Raw genomic sequence first — 25,801 nt, forward strand, 5'->3', positions numbered from 1 at the left:
ATTCAGGAACAAAGTGAAGAGGAAAAAGAAAAGAAAAATTGGGAAGAGTGAGAAGAAATTGAAAGAGATTTCAAAGGTATTTTTTGGACTCCTCTATAGAATTACTGAAAAGGGGGAGGAAACAAAAAAAAAACAGATGAAGGAACATATTAAGAAGGTTGAAAAATGAAAACTAAGAGAAGTTTGAAGAGCTGAAGAAAAATAAATTGAAAGTTGGGAGAAGATTAGGAAGAGAGCAATAAAGAAGCCACGAAGTGAAAACTGAGAAAAAGAAGAAGAAGAAGAGAAAGAGAATAAGCAAAGGAAAATGGGGGAAGTAGACAAAATGGAATAACGTTCAAAAATGGACAGGGAAAAGAAATGGTTAGCAGAAGAAATAAGTGGAAAAAAGAGGTAGAGAATGAGAATAACAAGATTGTAAACAGTCAGTAGATAGTTGACAAGAAACGAGGAAAATGAAAGCTGGAAGAGATTGGAAAAGGGAAAAGGAAGGAAGAGAGAGAAGAGAAGAGGATCCACTCTCAAACTTTATTTGAAGAACCAAACAGCAAATAGGCCAATAAAGGCATCGTGCTCCACAGATTAGGCTATCACATAATACACCCACCAGTTAATAAATGATTGTTATTTCCCTCAATAATTATTATAAACATCACCTATCATTAACAGTACCCATTCGTATTATTAACTGCTAATCAATATACTCTTTCACGCCCTCTATTGCACGGATAAATTGCTATTCTGTACCGTGCATCCGTTCGATTTTGAAAACATTGAATTTGCCTTTGGAATCTACATGAACTATTAATTTTCCTAATTATTTTATTATTCTTAGGATTGCATTTTTTATTCTATATCCTATACTTCTTTCTTATTGAGGGTAATGATATAAGTAATAAATAAGATTTATATTTATTCAATCAACTCGCTCTTAATACCTTGAGATCGCATGGAATTATAACGAATGCGAAATCGAATGGTGGCGTTTCATACATCACGAGAGCTTTGTTCTTGTGATCCGCTTCTCATTTAACATTCCACATTGAATGTCACACGGTATATAGAAGATATTTTCATCCAAATACCGTGGAATGTCACATATAAAGCTGCGTTTACACCAAAGTTATTAACATTTTGTTAATAGATTCTATTAGATTGGACATAACTAACTTATCATAAACATGATGAACATATTATGTGTTTGTCAAGTTCCGTAGAATCTATAAGGATCAATTTATCAACATTTTGTTAGAAACTTTGGTGTAAACGCAGCTTTATAAATAATATTTTTATCGAATTGATATTCAACTCAGATTGAAAACGGAAATATCCTTCATTTAATTTTGTATCTAAGTTCAACTAAAATAAGATTCATTTCAAACAGCTTCCAATCCCTCAAGTGAATTGAACATATTTTGCACCTCATTCGATGAAATCTTATTGAATGCCTGAAAATCTATGATCTTCACTGATAAATTTACCAATCCAATATTTTTCTACTAAATTTCAATCGAAACCCAGTTATTATTTTTGGTCATTCCAAACCAATAACCAAGATGAATATCACCATGCCAGCTGGAAAAGATTCTATGCTTATAATTTTATGAACCCAATATTTTGCGTCTCAATTCCACTCAGAAATCCAGTTCCACTAGGCGGCAAGAGTTCTGCTATCAAAATCTTATGGCGATTATTGCGCTTGCCAGGCTGGGGTCAAGTATTCAAACGAAACAAACAAGCTTTTGATGATATAGTAGTGGCTATGAAGATGATGATGATGATGATGATGTTGCCATTCGAATGCCAAGGTTAGTTGGCCAAACCGCATGGCAGTTCAGTTTAGTGACCCGCGTACAGGAACAGCTGTGAGCTGAGAGTTGGGATAGAGAGGTAACTGCAAGGCACCACCAACCCTGTCATTACCATACACGACTCACTGACTCTGTCCCTTTGCTTGCTTGCTCTGGTCTTTCTTGTCATTCCCGAACGTAGAAGAAAAAGAAAAAATGAAGATGAAGAAGAAGAAGAAAGGAAAACCGTGAAAAGATACAAAGAATGATAGAGAAATGGTGAAGAAGAAGAAAAAATCATAAAAAGATGAAGAAGAGGTAGAAATGAAAAACGTGGAAAGATATATAGAATGATAGAGAAATGGCGCAGAAAAAAATTGAATAGATGAAGAAGAAAAACGTGGAAATATATACATAATGATAGAGAAATGGTGAAGAAAGAGATAACGACGAGTAAGAGGAAAGGAAATAAGTGCCAGGAGGTGAAGAACTGAATTGAGAGGATCTAAGATGAGTAATGCAATAAAATTGTATTGAGCGAATGAAGTAGAAGTAAATAAAATATATAATATATAGAAGTAAATAAAAAATAGATTTCATGAGTGAAGGAGAAGGACAGGGAGGAGAAAAGATGCTATATTGGAAGTAAACAACAAGTATTTGATGGCAAATAAAATAGAACTGGAGATGAACTAAAGAAAGAAATCCTAAAATGTGAAGTGAAGAAGGGAACAATACATAACCTGTGAAGAACGGGAAGAAGATATGAAACTGTATGAGGAGAGAATGAGAGGAGTTATAATGAACATGCCATAAAACTTGAAAAAAGTGCCTTGTGAATTGATAAGAACATACTATCACTGCATAGAAGAGAGATATTAATGAATCGACGCTTGAACTCATGGATCCATGAATTGATACTTTAACGCATTAAAAATAACAGACACAGAAGTAGGAGCAATGTTTCTCATGATAGGAGATGGCAAGGGAAATGTTATGTAGTAGCCAATAATTATAACCAATAATTTATAGCCAATAATTATAGAAGAGAAAAAGAGGATAAGGAAAGCATGATGAATTATTTCAAATGGACATTGCAAGATGTGGAAAATTAAAAAAATGCACATGATAAAATTAATGATATGATACTGATTCAACTGCTGACAATTTGCGTTAATTTATTAGCAAAGAACTTTGATGAATTTCAATATGAGTTGCTGTTCACTCAACAAATATACAGTTATTGAATTGATTCAACTTTCGACTTGAAATACATTGTATTCCTTATCAGATAAGATACTTATACATGTTAAACCAATTCGGAAGTGTCAGAAGTTATACGTAAAATATAGACTATAGAGAATAAAAAAGAAAGTTATAACTGAATTAAATTGGAGTAATGCAATTTAGTTTTCATAATTTTAAATCTCTTTCTGGTATAGACCTCAATCTCTCGTCTTCACCTACTGATCCTACAATCTTAATCGTTATGAATAACGATTGAATTAGTATTTGAATAAAATAGACTGACTACTTGGTACCACTTACAAAATCATAACTATCGATTAAAAAATTCTCTCATAATCTTCGTATGCTGAGCAGGCCTGAACTCTCAACCAAAACTCAAACTTGCACTTGAACGATTAACAAAATAATAATAATGAGACAGGTAATAGCAGAGCTGTGGTAAGTGAAGAGTGTAGAGTGAGCCAATCACGCAAAAGAATGGTCAGTTCACAGCCAATCACGCCACCGTCTGGTCAGATCACTATCACTCTTCACCGGAATACCTCTGCCACTTTTAAATCTATGATTATTTATCCAATATCCCATTCCAAATCACTGAACCATCATTGAGTCCACTGTCTTTGCACAATTACTCCCATCACATCCCCCTTTGTCTTCTTCCTCCAAATTTTCCTCCTTTCTATAGCCTACTCTTTCCTTATTTCCCATTATCCTCATTTTTCTCTTTTCTCGTCATCATGCTAATTTTATCCCATTTTCTCCCCTCTACTATCACATTAACTTCGGACTCCTTTTCCATATCTTCCCTGATTTAACATAACTGCTACAAACAAAGCCTCTCCTACTTATTATTTTTGGAATTATAATTATTGTTCACTACTCATGCACTATGCCTTGATCCATAATAATTATCTATTTATCCTATCATCTTTTCCATTGATCCTCTAATCCTCTTCTCAAATTTTATTGGTTTGTTGCTAATTTCTTGTTTCATTTATTTTTAAATTTTCCCTAGACTTTTTCAACTCATTTTACTCCATATATCATTCACAAATTGCACCTCTTCCCAAATAAAATGTTGCTATTTGATGCTTTTTGAAATGCTTTAAAGGTGTAACCAGTAAGCATTCACCAACAATATTCTGTATAAACTAGCAAGAATAGTTTCCAATCTAAAAAAGGTAAACCTATCTGGTGTCTTTACATAATTGCCTTGATTTATTTTGTTGCCTACTAAAGATCGGTAAAGTATAAGTATACCGTTATTTTCACTATAATATTATGTATTATGTATTAGTCTAGTTTACACACACATCGATTTTTGGACGTTCAATTTTTACCGTCCTTATGAAATCTATTAGATTTAACATAACTTGACAAACATTTAATGTGATCATGTGTTTGACAAGCTCCATTCAAGACCAGGGAGTCCGGTCTCACAAGGTGTCAAACTATCAAACGATAAACTGAAAAACTTCAATAAATCTGGTAGAATTTATAAGTACAGCAAAATATCGTACGTCCAAAAATGGATGGATGTATAACTAGACTTACTAGTGACTATACTGTCCTGCTTCTTGTCTACTGGAACCAACTTAGCTGGCTGCAAACAGTCATCTGTATTGCTGCACTCCCAATCGCATCTCAGCGACTCACAGCTCTCACTCTGTCCCTCTCTCTAGCTGTGCCTCTTCCTCTCATCTCTTTTTTGTTCCGACTGGGAAAGAAGCACTCTCGGCTGACCGATCTTCGGTTAGTGCGTGGTTTGTCGCGTGTGTGAGTGCGGCTTGTAGGACACAGAAGTAGTATGAAGAGGAGGAGGTGGATGAGGTGGATGAGGAGTAGTGAGTGAGTAAAGAGACCGACAGGTTGAAATGGGGCGGAGAGTGAGAGTGAGACAGAGCTATAGCGCGGTGATGTGCGTTGAAATGAGAAGAGAAAAAGGTTCCGAAGCAGGTGTGGTCACTGCCCGAGGGCTAAGCCACTCCAAGAAAAAGTCTCCTCAGCTTTTTTAGTAGAATTTCTCCCCATTCCTTAATTCTTTTTAACTACTTCTTCTTCTTTCCTTTTCCTTCACCCATATCGTTTTTCTTCCTCTCCTTCTTCATTCCCTCTTTCTCCCTCTCTCTTTCCTTTTTGTTTTTTTCTTCCTCTTATCTTTCTGTATCCTTATTTCTTATTCCCGTTCATTTTATTTCTTTCGTCTCCAGCCTCTTTTATATTTCAGGCTACAATATTATCCTCCTATTTTTCTTTTCTTCTTTTGCCTTTTTGTGAATCTTCTTCTCCAGCGTCTTTCCTGAGTATCTTCACAGGTCTCAGTCATCTATTACTACTCTATTTTATTCATTCCTTGTCATTATCCACCTCCCAATTCTTTTTATCATTAGTTTATCTCTTTATTTATCTTCATCATCTCTCTCATCTTTTTATTCTTCTCTTCCCCACTGTCCTCCAAATGATACCTCTCCTTGTTCTCCTTTCTTCCACAAAAATATGACTCATTTTTCTCCACTTCATTATCCTCTTCTCTTCCCTTCTTAATTCTTCACCTTCTTCCCATTCTCAATTTTCTTTCATTTTTTCATCAACAACTTCTGATAATTACATCCCTCTTCCTCGTCCTCATCCTCCTCCTCCTCCTCTTCGTTCACCTCCTCCTCCTCCTCCTCCTCGTCCTCGTCCTCCTTCTCCTCCTCCTCCTCCTTCTCTTCCTCTCCTTCTTTTCAATTGTCCACTACTTCTTCTTCTGATTCTCCTTCAAGTTTCTTTCCTCATCTTACTCCTTTCTTCCCCTACCCACTCTTTTCCTTCATCATTAAATCCTCCTTCTTTTTCTGACTTATCTTACTCAGTCACTCGTTTTTTGTACCACATCTTTCCTTCTCAAACAGCAGATCCTAACTCCAGCTCCAGCTACCAGCACAACACAACAAACCGTGCCGTGCTCTGAGTAGGCAGAGTCAGAGGCAGCTATAATAATCATTATAATTGTAGCTTCCACATTGCTCATTTCGAAGGGTTAATGAACAGAAACTCTTTTATGACAGGTTGGTTGCAGTCATTTTTCGGTCCGAGGCGTGTCCGAAGTCCGAATTTGAATAATGAAAAAGAAGTTATGCAGATTACACGGATATTTTCGTGAATAAAGGTCATGGATGGAATAGTTCTATCAAAGAGGATTGCAAGAAGATCTGACTGTACCTCTTCCAATCCTCTTTGGTTCTATAGTGGGATATTTACGTTGAAGTCAGTGGAAATGATAGGGAGGCAGTGTTGTCAGTTTTACATTTCCATCACCTTTTATAGTGGATGGCTGTGATTCGATTTATCCTAGTGAAACTGATCTGATATTAATTGTTGATTCTTGTTAACAATGATGAATTCCTTTTCAAATAATATTCTATCCGTCCAGAGAATATATTATTCAATTATTCAATAATGATTTTTTTTGCAATTGAGATTAGATATTTTGATAGTTCATCATATTTGGTAACGTTGCGGAATTAGAGAAGGATGTAGTTGGAAGAGGATATATGCTTTGTCTAATGACAGACAACTATAGCAATCCAATGTTAATCTATAAATATGTGCATCGAGTAAAACGTGAATTTCACCATATATGTAAGCTGTTTAGTTGTATAGTATCCCTTATCCTCATCATTTTGTGTAAGTCTTGTTTTAAAATAGGCAAGTCCAATATCACTGGACAAAAACTTCCAGTTCAATGGATACAACAGTTTAGAAAACAAGTCTATTATCTCAATACTAAACGATCTATGATATATTATTAGTGATCAGTTATTAATTATCTATTATCATTTTAGTACACCACATAAAGAGATTCACTATTTCATATTGATTGTGATAGATTGAAAAATAATGTGGAATTAAAACAATGTTAAGAGCCTTAACCTTATGATATGTTGCGAAAATACCAATTTTTTTCTGGTCAGGCACCCACCAGCTAGTCAAGACAAAACAAGACATGATCAGACAGAATACTTCACATAGTTGCTTATGACACAACACATACTTATTAGTCATTGCGATTAGACATGTCTTCATAAGCAACAATGTGAAGTATTGTGACTGAAAGTGTCTGATCATGTCTTGCCTTGACTAACTGGTGTGTGCCTAGCCTGTTTTATTTTGCTACGTCCTTCGATAACTTCTATATCTGCAACTACATTGTGTTGCTTTCAAATTTGACATTTGCTGAACCACTTATTACAATACAATACCGATCTGCTGGTCGAATGAGTTCTTATCAAGTTTTTCAAAGAAATTCGTTGAAAAACGAGCTATTTTAGGTTATGGACGACGCTCAGTCTTAACGGCCACTGGTCTCTACATCAGAGATTGAATACAAACTGTCAGCAATGGTTAAATGAGAAACATTCATGTTCCTTGTACACTATTTATGAGGAATGCTGTCTGTTGGAAGATAATTTCGCTGTACAGAGATTGAATACAAACTGGTCACTTTCAAGAGCAAGCAACTCCTGTCGTCTGCTTTGGATTCTTATTGTCAGATTCATCACATCTGGCTGTCAGGATTGGTTGAATGAGAAGTGTTGAGTTTATCCATAAGGAATGGATAGAATTGAATAGAATGACTTTTCAATTTGTCGACATGGCGAAGTTTGGACTATAATATCCACTCTACCACTGAATGCTGATAGTGAACCTCACTATAGCTGATCTGGTTCACTCTACTTTTTCGCAATTTGTGGGATGAAGATGATTTCTACTGTCTATGAGACTTGTACATATACGAATGGATAGTATTATTTGAGCAAGCCAAATATGTTTTGTTGAAATTTCAACTGGAGTCCGCACCATGATGATGTTGTTTTATAGGTCTACTAACAAGCACATCTATTTTTGGGCGTAAGATTTTTGCCGTCCTTATAAATTCTATTAGATTAAACATAACTTGGCAAACAGATAATGTGTTCATTTGTTTGTCAAGTTCCGTTTAATCTGGTAGATTTTATTAGGACGGCAAAAAATCGAACGTCTAAAAATCGATGTGTGTGTGACATGGCGTCAGTTTGTCTGTGTGATCCTATTCATAAGTTTTCTTCAATTTGACAGTCGATACAGCAGGAAGATGAAATAATGTTATTAAAGTGTCATTAATACCATATAATTGTCAAAGGTTCTATCTCGAGTGGTACCTTCCTAAGAATACATTGCTCGTCACGTTCATTTTCATGTCGACTTTCCTCAATTCTGTTTCACCAGTACTGCTACTTGAGTTGGGATTTATGCCTCTAATTTTTTGAACTGGTACAGTCTGCAACTTTCAATTGATCAAGCGATTAAAAGTGGAGTTTTAAATTGACTCCCTCTTTTATTGCATGATGAAATGTGCAAGTAGATCAGTCTCTATATTACTATAGTTGTTAACTACGTCAAAACTTTTTAAAACAGTACCATTTACTATATTATTATAGTAATTGACTACTGACAAACCTTTTAAAAACAGTGGCAGTTACTATAATAATTACTATAGTATTTAACTACTGTCAAACATTTTGAAACAAGATTTCTTGAAAATAGACTTCAATTCAACTTCAATTATTGTATAAATTCTACTGAAAGGACACAACAAGCTATGAGACGAAGCACTAAGGAACGCAATGAAAGGAAACACCATAAAAACGAGACGATAAATGTTGGCGAGTGAAACGGTGATAGTCTGCGAAAATAGGTTAATTGGGCAAGTTGTCTCCAAGTGTAGGACTTGAATAATTCTGTTGAACATCTACTGAAAGATTCACTTTCAACTGTCAGCATTCCTTATATAAAACATCCAATGCTCCCCATTCAACCAATACTGAATCTGGCTCATTTTTGTTCATGAAATACGCAATTCATTAAAGCTCCAGTGCATATATACTGATATGAAAAACACCAGGAAAAAATTACTTTTCCTACAGTTACGTTGAAAAGTGGCCATTGCTGCACTGATTACAGAACGCAAAGAATCACATTTTCGCCCCACTTGGATGTAATGAGCCGGTTTACGTGCGTCATATGGAGGCCGAAAGTGATTGTTTTCTGACCAGGCCGGTAAAATTTTTACGGCCCTAGGGCTGTAAAATAACCTTGAAGTCAGCTGATTCTGATTTGACGTGAACGTGTTTACAAAATAGTTTATGAAACGGAATCAGTTTATGCTTCTAGAATTGAATAAAGTTTTTGCAATAAGATACTATCATTTTATTTGGATGAATGAAATACAAATGAGATATTATAAACTATTCAATTTCAATTTTCAGAGTATAATAGAATCTAACCTCAAACCTCCTAGTAAAGCGTTCATCACGGAACATGGTGGATAAACGGAATCATTTTATGCTTCTAGAATTCAAGAAAGTATTCTGTAATAATATACTATCATTTTATTTAAATGGATAAAATACAGATAAGATATATATTATAAACTATTCAAATAATTCGATTTTCATAGAAGAATAGAACTTCTAACCTTAACTTCCATTGACATTCAGATTCAGATCACATCAGATTGGCCGAATTTCAAGTGTGCTAAAACAGCTGATCAAAAACTTTTTCAAGTGTGATAAACCAGCTGATCAAAAACTTTTTCAAGTGTGATAAACCAGCTGATCAAAAACTTTTCATTATTTGTGTTTATCATTCAATAATTAAAGCATTTATAATAATATCATCTTATTGTCATTTAGAAGAATAAAAAGTATAAACTCAACCTCTTACATAATTGAACATAATCTTTTAGGTTATTTAGACAAATCAGAATAAAATATAAAAATACTTGGACAATTTCTTGATATTCAGATTTGCTAGAGCTATGACCTTCCACTTTTGCTTTCGGAAGTGCTTATAATAGACAATGAGAATAATTATTATTCTCATATATATATTCTTTATTTTTCTGTGTGGCGAAAAATTACGTTCTCACCATGGGCAAAAATGTTTTTTCGCCACACTTGGATGCAATGAGCTGGTTTACGTGCGTCATATGGTGGCCGAAAGTGATTGTTTTCCGACCAGGCCGGTAAAACTTTACGGCCTAGGGCTGTAAAATGACCTTGAATAACAGCTGATTCTGATTGATATGAACGGGTTTACAAAATAGTTTTTGAAACAGAATCAGTTTATGCTTCTAGAATTGAATAAAGTATTTTGCAATAAGATACTATCATTTAATTTGGATGAATGAAATACAAATAAGATATTATAAACTACTCAAATTCAATTTTCAGAGTATAATAGAATCTAACCTCAAACCTCATAGTACTGCGTTTATCACAAAACCTGGTGGATAGTTTTGGAACTACTTGGGCAATATCCATGGTGCTGAACGTTTTAACAAATAGTTTATGAAACAGAATCAGTTTATGCTTCTAGAATTGAATAAAGTATTCTGCAGTAATATACTATCATTTTATTTGGATGAATGAAATAGAGGTAAGATATCTTCTTCTTCTATATAATAAGAGAGAGTGGGGTTGTGTTTGTTCGCATCAAAACATGTCAACTTGTGGATTACATACCGGAAAAACGGGAATGATTTAGATCTCCAAATTTTGAACATAGATTCTAAAAATATCAATCTCGTGCACCTGGAAGCCCAAATTTCTATTTTCCTTCTAGATTTTTCAGAATATTAATGTTCAAATTCATCTATGCTACCGTAGGCTAATTGAAGTTCCATAGCCCAAAGTGTGTATTTTTATCAGCAGGTTATAAGACTACCATTTACCAACGTCTAAGTAGCGCAGCGGTAAGAAGCTTGCTTACGGAGCGATGGTACCTCGGTTCAAATCCCCCGATGCTTCCCATTTTTTTGTTCTTAATTTTTTCCCTCGAAACGTATTATTATCAATTATTTTTTGAAGGAATTTGTTTTCATTACTATTGAACTTGGATTTTATCAAATAATTATTTTCAATGTAAAATTTTGTCACCAGTACAAATGAATTGGACATAGTCTTCATGCTGTAGGCCTATAATTTATTGAATTTCATAAGAAAAACATGAATAGATCACAATAAAATGAGTAATAATTTTTATTCTTCAGTTATAATGTAGGCTACTATCAGACACGAATTCCCAGTGAAACGAGTATTTTAGGTATTTTTTTTGGAATTGGGAAAACAAGAGGCTGCCTGATTCAAATTGAGGAGGATCCTAATAGAACTAAAATTTATTGATGTATTGGAAAAATCAATATGATTCTGTGAGGTTCCAAGTATTATGTATTCTTCAGTTTTCTATACTTTAATAACTAGATACTAATAACTATACTAATAGCTAGAGCTATGACCTTCCACTTTTGTTTTCGGAACTGCTTAATAAACAATTATTCTCATATATATTGTTTATTTCTCTGTGTGGCGAAAAATAGCGTTCGCACCACGGGCAAAAATGTTTTTCCGGCTCTCAATCTTTTCTAGTCCTCGGCCTACGGCCTCGGACTTGAAAACCGATTTCGAGCCGGAAAAGTCTCATTTTCGGCCCTAGGTGCGAAATATACTATTCCGGCTCTCAATCTTTTCTAGTCCTCGGCCTACGGCCTCGGACTTGAAAACCGATTTCGAGCCAGAAAAGTCTCATTTTCGGCCCTAGGTGCGAAATATACTATTCCGCTCTAGTGCGGGAAAAATTTTTCTGCACTCCAGATTTGCAACATGGCAACGCAAAATACTTAGTAGGTTATATGGAGCAACAGTGCAGCAAAATCAAAATGAAGTTGGTAACAGTGACTGCTGTGGCTGCTATAGTGAGCAGAGGTGCAACGAAGCACAACGCGCTAATTATTATTCATTATATATTATAACCAAGGACAACGAGGACTTTAGGATTTTAGGATTAAGGTTTTTATCAATAATAAAATTACACAGAAAAACATTTGATGCATTTCAGGCAATTTTACCCATAATTACCCACTTTTCATATTCAATGGTAACTGTAGAAAAAACTTAATGTGAAATACGTGCGCAAAGTTCCTCTGCTGCACTCAAGAAACCATTCCGCGTAAACGTTTCTTTCGGTGCAGCAAACTGACACTTTGCGCACTAGTTGCACAAATAGCTATTTAAGAAACATGGCATTTTTCGCGGTATGGGTAAAATGAGGATGACCTATACTGAAAATGCAAGTGTTCACCGAGTGCATCAGCTAGTGCAGAAGAATCTATGAATTTTGCAAATAATTCTGACATTTTTATGTAGTTTATGAAAATGCTCATTGCAAGTTCGAATCATTATACTTGTATGGCATTAATCACTCAAATATCATCGATAAATACTGTACATGGAAGTCTTTCCGTCTCATAAATAATGATTAACTCAAAATTTGAGAAACAATCATGATGTTTTATGTGGTGTGGAAAGATTATCTCGTCAAGAAGTTCAACTAATTTTACGAGTCAAGTCGAATAGAGAAAGAGAAAAGTTTAAGAAAAATGAGGTGAAGATGAAGCAAAAGGTGATAAAGAAGAAGATGCAGTATAAGGAGAAGGTGTAGGAAAATATGATCAGTAAGAAAGATGGAATGAGGAGGAGAAGAAGGAGATGGAGGATGCTTTTTGTTAGAGAATTAGATAAAGGCAATCAAAGCGTCAACATAACGATCTCGATTTGTTAGCAGAGACGAGATATTTTTTCTTTCATAGTCTGCTGGTACCTGAGCCTTCTAACCAACGCAGGAGATTGATTCTACTTCACTAAAAACATCATTATCATCGTAATCATCATCATCATCATCATCATCGAATCACAAGAGTCTCGTCAAGTTAGTGTTGCCTTGACTCTTGTCTGTGACTGTCCTAATTGAACTTGGAATACATCGAGATGACATTGGAAATGACGGTTACTCAAGAGCATTGTTGTACATAAGAGGCTATGTACATTAGTGATACTCTAAAAATAATCTACATTTCTTTGCGCCGAGGAAAGAAAAGGATGAAAAGAAGTAGTAGTAGAAGAATACTACCGAGGAAGAAGAATAAGAAGAAAATCAAGGGGAACAAAAAGGAGAAAATGAAAAAAAAATTGAGAAGAAAAGAGGACCAGTGTATCGCAGTGTACCGTTGAGACCACCACCTCCAATTTCATCCAATGTACACTACTATGTCTCAGTGCTTCATTTCAGCCGGAACGCACCGGAACGGCGTTCCGGTACCTCCCAGGGCGGCTGGAACCTGGAACGTAAATTTAATCAAATCTCTATTGTTTCACGTTAAGCTTGACTGAAAATTCAAATATCTGAAAACAGACTTGAAGCTGGATTTTAAGGTTAAATCTAGAACATTTTTCCGGAGGTGGGCCCCCCTTCACCTGGAGGTATTCCATATCCCTGAAAATTCACAAATAAAAAAAATAAATAAATTCGTATGGCTTTTGTTGGTGGGGAGTTCCCTTTCGGGAATGTTCCACCGCCTGAATATATAATTTAAGCCGTCAATGGGCCTTACGACTGTCATACTTCAGCCGGGACCGACAGTTTAACGTGCCCATCCGATAACACGGGAGTGATCTGGTTAAAAAACTTTTTGATTCACAATACTTACCACTTACCAGTCTCAATTTCTATACCATCCTTTGTACAACACTCAAGACCTCACATATTGTAGTCTGATAAAGGGAATGAAAAAGAGTTTTTATAACACTTCATTCACGAAGAAGTGAAACTGGAGAGAGGTGTTTGAACTTATTTCTTATATGTATGACGCAAATTATGAACTGGATTTGTATCATATTAATGGATAGTCTACAAAAATTGTTCGTTTTACAAATCTTGTAAAACAAAACGTAAGTTTCGTGTGCAAAATAAGATATATATTCTCCAAATATAAATTTAATGTCTTCTCGGTAAGAAATCGGTCCTGGAAAGAGCAGAAAATTATTAATAGTTTATTTCATGACTGAAAAACAGTCTTAGGAAATAATGAATCTCTCCTGATTGGTCAAACATTATTTGAGCTATATGCTGCACTGCGATTGGCTTTGACCTGCCATTTTGACTCCTCCCCAACCTAATCAGTGATGAATCTCTCCTGATTGGTCAAATATAATTTGAGCTGTAAACTATATGCTGCACTGTGATTGGCTGTGAACTGCCATTTCGACTCCACCCCAACCTATTCAGTTCGAGCAATCAATGAAACATCAAAACAAGCAGCCATTCTGTAAACATTATACATCACCCAAGAATGCTCAAAGTCCTGTTTTATAAATTGAACCAAAATGACGTTTTTTGTTCGAGAGTAGATTCAATGCCTTGTTATTTGGTGTTTTACAGGGATGATATTAATCCTATTTCACGAAATTTTATCAGGCCAAAGTTTGAATTGAATATCCGTATTTAAGAATTGCTTAACATTACTTGATAATGCTTATCATCGGGTAGATAAGTTACTATTCCATGCAAAATATCATTTTTCGACTTCAAATTTCTCGATTACCCGATTTCTCGTATTCTCTTCTGCATAACTATCAACTTGAAATTTCATATTCATGATGATTCAAGGTATGGGTCAAGAGTCTAGATGAAAATACAATATCTCATATCCAATCCAACTAGATAGGGGAGTCCGATCTAGGCATCTAGATCCGAACTAGGCACTAGGCATCAAACCTACATCATTGTAGAAATCAATCTAGAAAGAAAAAAACCAATTCAAACTAGATTCATCGATCTATTTAAGTTGTTACTGTCCCATTTCCAATTCAATTATTTATATTGTACAGTTATAGGGAGGCAATATTGAAGACGAATAATATATGTACAATGCCCTATTTATTTTATCTTTGAATATGGAGTTCAGTATTCATGCATACTTTACCTTTATTTCACATACTTTACGCCTTTTTATGGCCCATTCATTAATTTTCTCCCGCGAAACACACAGTCAATCAAAACTCTCCATTGATGTAGTCAGTCACGACCTGTTATCAAACCACAATTAAACGATCGCAGTCTTTTCAGAATTCCCGCGTACTTTCATCAGCAAATTTACGCGTCTAACTGTAAACCTGGTTCTGTAGATTGTTTAAGTAATTAACTTGGGAATTTATGAATGAAATCTGGCGAGGCGGTTGTAAGGATGATACAGGAATGAAACTAGACAAAGAGGAGGTGGAGGAGAAGGATGAAGAGAAGGAGGAGTAGGAACCGAAGGAAGGATTATTGGAGAATCGTTTTAATAGTGAGAGAACAGGTTCCTCAACTATGATAATGCAACGTTTGATAAAATTTAAGAGGCTGCGGCAGAGTGGTCAACGCAAATAGCGCTGATAAATATTAATAGATTGCCTCTAATTAAAGGATTGTAACGAATGTGGATGCCATAAATTTTCGATGCCACCAAGCATTGGTAGAAGTTCGATGGGATAAATATTGAGTTTATTGCTTCTTGCCAAATGCCGTTCGTTCGTTTCCGGAATGCTGTGTGTGTATGGGCAATGATTGCAGGTATCCAACCTTGCATTCAACACAATCTCTCAGCACCTGAAAATTCATAGAATCCCTACTCAAGTAATTTCATTTTATTCTAAATTCACTCAATTATTTTAAATCAGAATTTTCCAAAAAAATTATTGATGAATAAGCTAATCAATGTTCTCAACTGTATCATTTCTATCATGAAATAGAATTCTTATAAGGTCAGTTCTGTACTACTGTACTATACTGCCTACTGCACTTTAACTACTGTACTATCGGGTTGGGCTAAAATCCTGCCACTGATATTGAACTCCAATTTTTATCCATTCCTCAACTCCATTGATGAGTTCTGAATGAATCACTTCCAACCGTTGAATTCATATAATCAGCTCAATTATTGAGCTTTATTCTTTTTGCTTCCATGCGGACTATACGATGGTATAGTAACTCACAATGCAAATGCTTTATCAGATAGTATTCTCAGGTTTTGATGATGAATTCTAGGTTTCTAGGATAGCAAAGTTAGCCATCAATCAAATTAATAAGCAATCCAATTCACTCAATCTGCACTTGAAAAGGGTTATAACGTTTCTGGAAGCAGTTGAATGAAAGACAATTCAATTACAGATGATATACACGTTACGTGTCCATTCAATCATCAAGCAAATGAATGATACATTATACCTACGTTGGAATTATTGTGTAATCTCCAATCGGAACATAAACATGTGTACTTGCATAAAAAATTAGATTACACCTGATATTCCCAGGATGAAATCTAGGTCAGCAAAAATATTCACACAGATGACAAAAATTGAGCGATAACTGCTACACGAATCGTTAGAGTTTTTGTAACCAGCAAGAAACTACACTTGATTCTAGCCTTCTCTGGATAGATTCGTAGTACATACAGGAATTGCACACAGCTTTCTTCAGCAGGTGTTAGTTGCTGATAATGGCCGTTTAAATGAACAGTTGTTCAATCAATGTTGTGCACTGAGAACTATCGTTTGTACTATCTGCACAAATTTATCTTCGTTAGTGCCCAGCTAAATGAGCTGAAATACCACCACAAGTTAGGAATACTTCTCCATCTTCTTCATCATTTACTTCTTCTACTTCTCCATATTTTTCCATATCTCTTAAAATCACGTTACTTCTCTCTCTTCTCTCTTTCTGTTTCTGTTTCTTTCTCTTTCTGATTCTTCCCCTTCCCTAATAACTTTTTTATTAGTCATTCATCATTGTCCTTCTTAGACTATTATTAAACTATTTTTCTCATTTCTTCTCCTACATTTTCTTGTATTCAATTCCGTCGTGAATCATATTTTCATTTCTTCTCAATAAACGTTCACTCCTGTCTGTCTCTTCAACTCCTTGTTTCTCTTCTAAGTTCTCAGACTTCTGAATCGGTTTCTTCATATTATTCTCCATCTGTTTTCTCCTTTCTTGTTTACACTATCTTATTCGCTTTTGCATCTTTGTCTCTATTTCCATCATCCCCAGCAATCTTATAGTAAACAAAAAGGTTTCCATTTCCACTACTTCCCACACAACAGTTCAACATTCCTTTGTTTCGTTCTCTACAGTTATCCGCTCCTTGCCCTCCTACAGCTTCCGCTCCTAATTTAAGCTATTCCTCCATCTTCTTCTCATTTTTCAATTTGTATTCTGTCTTCCATTTTTCAACTTCTCTTCTACTTCTTATCAACATAAACTATTCCCTTCAATCTTTTTGCTTTTCTCTCTATCCCTCCATCATCGTCATACTTTCCTTCTTCCTGCACATTCTTATTGTTTCTTCCATTTACTTTTTCAACACTATCTTCCTTCTCTTCTACCTGTCCACCATCTTCTTCACTTCCTTATCCATTCTTTATTTTCTTTCTCATTTTTCATCCTTTTATTCTTCTTCCACTTTATCTCCTCCTTACCTTCCATCTTCTGTATCTTTCCTCCAATTTCTTCATCTCCTTATTCCGCTTTTTTCTTCTTTACCTTCTCATTCTTCCTCTTCTTATCCCTCTTCCTCTACTTCTTCTGCTTCTTCATTTTCTTTTTCTGCTTATTCACCTGCTTTTTTGTCTCTTCTTTTTCTCCTCTTTATTCTTCTCCTTCATCCTCATCACCTCCTTCTTCCACTTTCGTCTTATTTTTCTGTTTTCCTCCTCATTCATCTCCTCTCCTTCACCCCTCTTTCTCATCTTGCGGCCGCGCCCATAGCCTTCCCGATCCTTCCAGAAGAATCCATCGGGTCAAACCAGTGACTGTGTACGAGTATCACAGCATAGCATAGCATACATAGCAGCATACCACAGACGGGTTCCACCAATGTGTTCAATGTGTTTGTCTCTGCTATGCTCTGTGCAACTCTAGCCATAGTAGCCACACTCACATTCACTTAAAATTGTCAGTATTGGTTTGATGGGAAGCATTTACAATCTCTATAAGGAACACTGACAGTTCATGGTGAATCTCACAATCACCCTGTGTCTCTATCCTATCAGCACTTTATTCAAATAAGTTCGCTTTTGCTACTACTATTAACGGTACCGCGACCGCACCACGGTTATCCACGCACGCACGCACATTCCCCCGTGCGACATTCCTGCACAATAATAATTGATGATTGGTGCTCATACATCATTCACAATCGGACAACTGTGTAAAATATTGCGTCTTCAACTCTGTTGTCAGTTGTCAGTTGCGGGAATCAGTCACTTTGCTTTTGATTAGGTGTGATAGGAGTTTTCCCGTTTTAATGATAGTTGAGTTTGCTAGTGACTCATTACAGCGAGTCCTGGGAAATCCAGGATACCAGACGTTTGTTACATTCAATAAGGGTTCTTTGAAGAAAACCAGGATCTTGAAAGTAATGACTCGACACATGTTAGTAAGAATGAGGTTTGATTAGACACATGTCAGTGAAAATGAAGATTGTTTTAAGATATCAATAACATAAACATTAATTTTGATCTGATCGGCACTTTCCCGTTTTATTTGCTAGACAAACTCAATAACAGTCTCTGTACATCTAGGCTCACCATATGGTGGCTAAATTCTTGTAGATGTCCACTGACTAGCGTTCCAAGTTGACATGACACCCAGAATGTCATCTAATTGGCTAATTCTCTCCAACAGAAGATTCTGAGCCAATCGTAGGACATAATGGGTGTCGTAGTGGCTGTTGGAATGCCCTCGTCAGTGTCTATTTCTAGGATTTTAACAGGATGTAGGGATCAATCGCATTGGTTAAATGACATCGTTATTGAATCGACTCCAATAAATGGAAAAAGAAAGCCACCTCCTCTTTCTTCTTCTCCTTCATCCTCATCACCTCCTCCTTCTACTTTCGTCTTATTTTTCTGTTTTCCTCCTCATTCTTTTGGTTACTTGAAGAGTAAGTAATTTTGCAATTGTTTGAGAGCTGGCTATAAACTTTTCAAAATATAAAAAATACTTACAGTATTTCAAATATCAGCCAACTTAGTGTAATTGGACCTCCTGAATAAAATCATAGAACAAGAATATAAAAATACAGAATACTTGGAATGCTTTTTCTACGATCAATCAATTGTTGAGATTGTAATTAGATAAATTAAGATAATAATTCATGGATGTTAATGAACTTTAAGAAGTATAAAAATGACTTAATTGCTGTTCAATTCCATTGAATATTATTGCTTATACGTCCTTCGTTATTCCTTATCCACATCTCCAACTAATCTACACTACCAGGATTAGCTAGCTTTCTGACATCGTAAATGCAAATATTAAATCATTTTGTATTATAGAGTTGGAATCTTTATGTGTGTCCTGGAGACCTGAATCTGCCAGACTTTGTCAAAACTAACTAGTAACCAAGATCAATAGGCAACACAATTTCCTGTACAGCCTGATTTCCCTCACGTTGAGTGAGAATATAAATCTCAATGACCCTCAATTCTCACGTCGCAATATTGAGTGTATCAATCTCAAATTATCTTCAACTTCGCCCCACGCCACCTATTTTCCTTATAGCCTTATGAATAAGTAAACAGCATCCTTCCTCGTCTTATCCGTCAGAAATCTTGTAGCCTTTAAAAATTGAGACATTCGGCAGACCTTCAGGACTTTATGGAAAATAGGTTCCACCGATTTCCTTTGATAGTTCACGATTCGATTGAATACGACCCGACCGCGTTAGAGCGTGGAAAAACTACGTGAAATCACTGTAACTCAGTTCTCTGATGTGTCTAATCTCATCAAATGCGCACAATTCATGCGCACGTGCTGTTTATGCGCCGACGTGAGTCAAGCATGTGCACGCTGAAGAAAATAGTTCCACTCTCGATTTCTTTCTGCCGCTTTATTATTCGCGCTACGTATGAGTTGCTCAATTGTGTACGATCTTCACGTAGTAGGTGTACAACCTAGCTGTGAATGATTATCCGGATGGATAGATCAGGACGATTTGCACAGAAAAAGTTAATATTGGAAAGTTGCAGTCCTTACTAGGACAATAATGGTTTCTCGTAGTTTTTATGTAATATGAACATAGATCTTTACACTTGTGCATGTGTTCAGATTGCAGATGAATGATAGAAGACTGGATGATCCAAATACAGCCTATATTGGATTAATAATATATGAAGTATACAATAACTTGAGCTGCCGTAAAATTAACTTAGTAATATTCAATACAAATCTTGAACATTGTGCAAGAAGAATGATTCTATTCAACTATTACATTCCTATTATATTCTATTATAGTTTCATCGAATGTATTGAGCTATTATCATGGTCTGCAATTGCTTTATGTTCTTGATAAGTTACAATTGCATTCATGAATAAGACTTTTCAGATGCATTACGAAGTAATAAATTCCCATTTCATATATTTACTGGAATAGTTTCGTTCATCCTATGTTCGGGATTAGACTTGAGTAATAATAATAATGTTGTGTGATTTGGATGGCTAAGATCTGAATCATAGTTTTCAAGTTGCACCTGATCAATTTCAGGGACTCTGACGTAACTTAACGACTGTAGTTCAATCTCAAATACTGATATACTGCCAAATATCGTTCATGTTGCAAAATATCGTTCATGTAATTGATGATTGCACTAATATGAAGGTTTACTATAATTATCTCAACTTATTTCCGTTTCGAGTTCTTAATTCCGATCGCTGATTACGTATTCATTACCGCGAACTAGACGCTGATAATAATTAATAATCCACTACCTGTCATTGTTACTTAGAAGCCCACAAAGTAACAAGATGGAATATTATTCGCAATTAAAACGTCTTTACGCTGAAAAGTGACCAGTGGATCATGATGGAGTTATGAAACAATTTCCTGTTTATTAATAAAAGTAATTTAATGGGAAATGAGGCGAAAAGGAGGGCTGAAACTGAGTTTTATTATGCACTGTCTAGTGGTTTGCTATTAAAAGTGACTGACGGTTGGAAAGAGGTTATATAGTGAGATTCAATTCAGACTGTCAGCATTGATTGAATGGGAATCCTGGGAATCTATGAGGAGGAATGCTGACAGTTCAAAGAACATCTCACAATAACAGACTATTCCAATTTGCAACTTCTCAGAGAAGCAATCGTTCAGGAATATTCATTCTCACGTCCGTTTTTATATTATAGGTTATAGCTGCAGTATCTCAACTCAACAAAGTTTTTAATACGCAAATGAGAGTTCTCAAGGGTTACAGGAATGGTCAATGGTCATTTTTACACTTACCGAAACTTAGAATTGTCCTATGATTGGCTGTTTCTGAACCAATCAGAGGATAATTCTGAGTTTAATCGACAATTGATGAGTGAGGAAACAGCCAATGTTTCAAAGGTGAAAATAGAGAGAACCGCAGTCAAAGAATCAATCGAATAGCTCCATTTAAAGAGCTAGATTGTCGTATTCTCAAATTCCTTCACTTCAGGATCTCATTCTCCAATAGCTAATAAAAGCTTGATTACGGCCCATATGTACCACCTCATTTTAGACGGAGATTGATCAGCTCTTCGTTCAAAACTAGACTGTAACACATTATAATGAATGCAACATTACTTCTTATATTCGCAGTGGACCTTAACCTAGATGGTGCATAATAAGGCGTATATTATAATATATGGTGCATATGTATCGTACAGAAGAATGCTAGTTAGCGTCAAACAGTAATAGCATAATTTCTTCAAGAACTCAATATAGTAATGTTGTAGGCTACAAAAATTGTAATATTGATGCTACATTAATTCCAAATCCGATCATGTTTTTTGAACTCTATGTATCCTGTAGTTCTATCGACTGAAGTGGTCAATCAATTGAAAGAATTGATCGAAAACCAGAAACAAACGAATTGCTGCAATATTTTGATAATGCGACCTTCGAATCAATTTGGATTGGAATAAATATAAGATTGCAATATTGTTGGAATACCAATAACATTTTAGATGCAATTGATACAATATTTTGATAATGCGACCTTCGAATAATTTGGATTGGAATAAATATAAGATTGTAATATTGTTGGAATACCAATAACATTTTAGATGCAATTGATAACAATCAATTTGGGGTTTCGTCTAATAACTATCACATTATACAGTATAATCAATTTGTCAAGAACATTATCAGTGTTCTCAATGCTCTCAACTTAACCTTCACTACTTTTCAAAAGCTCAGGCCCAACCAATCAAATTTTAGATGCAATTCATTACAATGAATTTGGATTTTCGTTTAATAACTATTATATTGCCCAATCAGTTTTTTGAAAACATTATCAGTGGGATAACCAAAGCTCTAAACTTACAGTACACTACTTTTCAAAAGCTCACGCCTAACTTCCCTTACATTATTGTTTGGTCGCTCAAGTTCCTTTCCATCTCTGGAGAGCATCCACAGCTGAAACCTGTTTGTCTCAGCTCCAACCATGAGGTCGTAAAAACGTTCCCGCTCACCCAAGGAACACCTGATTGTTTTTTCAAATTCCTCTCGACTTCTCGGGCTACACTCTTGATAAGTTTTTCTGGAGTGTCGGAGAATAACCCATTTCTTCTGTTGTCAAACCTTTAGATCGAACGACGTTCTGATTCAAAGACTTGTTTCTTGTGAAACCAGGTTTCTATTGAGATTAGTGATGATAATGGAACGGATAGTAATTGTTCTCTATGAAATTCACTAGCTTATGAATCTCATTTCTAAGGTTATGTTGATTCTTAGACAAAACTACCAAGCAAAAAGTTGAGTGAAGCGATGTATAGTAGGCGTCTCCGTGACTTTGAAACGGCATATAGCCTACCTAGTCAAGGTATGGTTCGCGGGGTGATATTCCTACTTTAAAAAAACATACTCTCTAGAGTACCTAGATCCCTACATGGAGGAAGCTTCCTGCAGATGTTAGATCTTTTTGAACGGGTAGTATTGTAGTCCAGTGGCAAAGCTACACTGCCTATAGGCAAACCGCCTATAGGCAAAGCTACAGGACCCGGACTGTAAATTCTATTGCGTTTAAAAAGCGATCAAAGTTTTTGAATTTGATAAAGAGTAGGGGGGTTACCTCGTTATTTGTCATAACAATAATTCAATGTATAATACAATGTTAAATGTATAAACAATAATAATTCAATGGGAATTCTAGACTGATTAATTACTTTTTTATATTATCCATGGAATGTGACAATATTGATTCTTGTTATTAGAATATGCATACTTGATGATTATTGAGGCCATACACACAGTTCCAAGATTGAGGCTAATCTAGGTCGCATTTGTTGTGAAGTGTATAAATGAGAACAACATGAGTAAATCAATAATTAACATCTATGAGTAAATCAGCATCTTTGAATTGCAAAAGAAATTCACATTTTCTGCATATGTACCAGTATTTTACTTTCATTCTCGAACGTTCAACGCGTCTCCGTATTTTCAACTGACAATTAGCGAGTGCTTCCGAGTATGTTAATTGCTGTTGGTGGGATATTGGGGAGGGGGCCTTCCCCTTGTTTTTAATTTGAGGGGGATGCCCTCCTCCCATCCTCAACAAATAACACACGCACGCACACACTCTTGCACGAGCGAAATCCCTTCACAAACTGTGAAGTTCCTCAACATCCGGAATGCGTCGAAAGGAATGCACCTCGGTCGCCTTTGGAAGCGATCTTCGAAGACTGGTTAAAAGAAGTACAAATATACACACTGCTATAAAGAGTACAAATACGACTCAATGTTGAGCAGTACCAATATAACACGGTTATAAAGAGTGCAAATACGACTAAAGTCATAAACAGGAATAACGAATGCTACAGCTAACACTACAAATACTAGAAGTTGGAACAGTACTTTATATCAAAGAGTTTGAAGCTGTGAAGGCGGAATCTCACTTATCAGTATCAGTGGAGAGAATGGAATACTCTTCTATTCTAATAGAATGAAATTGTACTAGTTTTTAAAAATTATTATATTCATTTGTCTCTGGTTCCAGTGGAATGAGGGACATTATTGTTGAAAAATCTAGTAACTTATCAACTACTTCACTAATTTTAGTAATCAGTATTAGTACTAAGCTGAACTACTTCTAAATTTTTAGTTTTTATTATTACTTTATTAGTAGTACAAAGCTGTAACTTGAACACAATCTTGACGGGAAACAGATTTATTCATTTATTGAATAAAAAAATACAATTTTGGAATGAAAAAACAGACGCTAGCCCAAAACTTCTTCTGTTCCTAAATTTTGTTCAATGCAATGTTTAAAGTAGGGTCAAGTTCACATTACATCTCAATTATTTTCACTTGATTGAGAGATTAAGAAAGGAGAAGCACTATCAGCTAGGAAAATTGTAATTGAGAGCTGAAGTGAGAAGGGGAAAATTCGTAGAGGAAATGAGGGAAAGGTGGAAAATGTAAAATTACGTATCACTTTGGAAAGAGAAGAAAACGAGAGCTGATGAGGGTGAGGAGAAGGAAAAGAAAACAAGAGAAAGGAAGACAAATTGAGAAAGGTGAAAGACAAGTTCAAAGTACACACCCTGATGCCTAAAGGAAGAGGTTTGCCACTTGATGGCTTGATGCACCTGTATGTTTGTTTCCATGAATCTACTAGCCGCGGGTTCCTTAACCCCCTTCCCCACCCGCATCATCACACCCCTCCAGTTGTGTGTGTGCTCCAGGTATTCACATAGCATGTGTTCAGTTTTTTCCATTCATTAGCATACGTGATGAGAGTGTTTGTTCTGTTTCCTGGAAAAGAAGAACAGATTTATTGGGATCGGAATGTGCTTGAAAATGGTAGCAAATGGTTCAATTTTTCATTATCACTGTTGAAACTGTTGGAATTTGAATAAAATGAGAGAACTGTGATGTTTTTATCAGCACGCACTCTTAAAGGAAGAAGGTCTCAATTCGCTTCAAATTATTTTTTGTTTTGTGCTATATTTGATTTCGGCTTTGTCCCTGGTAGCAGATTATCTTTCCAGTTTAAAGCTCTTTGCATATATATTGATATGAAGAATTAAATCACATTTCTATAAATCCTTTTGTAATGTATAAAATGTAAAACATGAAGCTGATACCCTTTTATAACCTCTTAGATGTGAGTATCATCAGACTAACTGTGCAAACACTTGCCTTTATACCAAATTCAATATGATTATAGCTAACATATCATAGTAGGTAAGTAAAGTAGCTAGGATCCAGTTCATTTATGATTACACCAGATATTGCATTGGGGTTTTTAATACCTTGCACGAAATACCATATCTATTGGAATACACTTAAACCATCTAGGATTCACAATACTACATCTAGACCTGACTACTACCAATCTATTCCAGTATAAATTAATAATATACGAAAAAATAAATTGAAACAATTTGTCTCTGCAATTAACATTATAATACGTGCGAGTAATTAACTAAGAAACACAACAGATGACTTTGATTAAGGATAACCTATAATGTAGGAACAAATGGACTGGAAGCGGATCTTAGAACCAGGAAAAGTGTGAAGAGATGTCGAATGGATTGGGATGAAAAGAGATGGAGCCACCAACCAGGAAAATGAAAGGTCTAAAGAAATTTAGATAAAAGGAGACAAAGAACAGAATAGATTGGTAGCCTTTCGCCAGGTCGACTACCTTGTGTGTGTCGACTGTAAATATATAGATGTATCGATAGTTATAGAGGAAGCGGTGACTAATAATCGATCGTCAAAATTTATTTCAATTCGTCCAATCAGCAACCAGCACCATTAACGGTTGGAAAGTGCTATTAATTATCAGCAAGTCGCTTGCAAAAGCAAGTTCTTGCGAGCCGAGTTATTTCTCGCAGCA

At 35.5% G+C, this 25,801-nt stretch overlaps 1 protein-coding gene and 1 long non-coding RNA gene across 2 annotated transcripts in view; one reads left to right on the forward strand and one right to left on the reverse strand.

Annotated features, from left to right (window-relative positions):
- The window catches only part of LOC111053510 (unconventional myosin-IXa), a 111,276-nt gene that overhangs the window by 11,113 nt on the left and 74,362 nt on the right, over positions 1-25,801 (forward strand). The gene's annotated exons all lie outside the window — the stretch shown is intronic.
- Positions 24,290-25,801, reverse strand: part of LOC120351409 — a 54,877-nt gene continuing 53,365 nt past the window's right edge. The window contains exon 3 of the long non-coding RNA XR_005571378.1: positions 24,290-24,711. This is a non-coding gene — a long non-coding RNA (uncharacterized LOC120351409). The remainder of the gene's footprint in view (positions 24,712-25,801) is intronic.

The sequence above is a fragment of the Nilaparvata lugens genome, chromosome 5 (assembly GCF_014356525.2).
Source record: "Nilaparvata lugens isolate BPH chromosome 5, ASM1435652v1, whole genome shotgun sequence".
In the NCBI taxonomy this organism is placed as follows: Eukaryota; Metazoa; Arthropoda; class Insecta; order Hemiptera; family Delphacidae; genus Nilaparvata; species Nilaparvata lugens.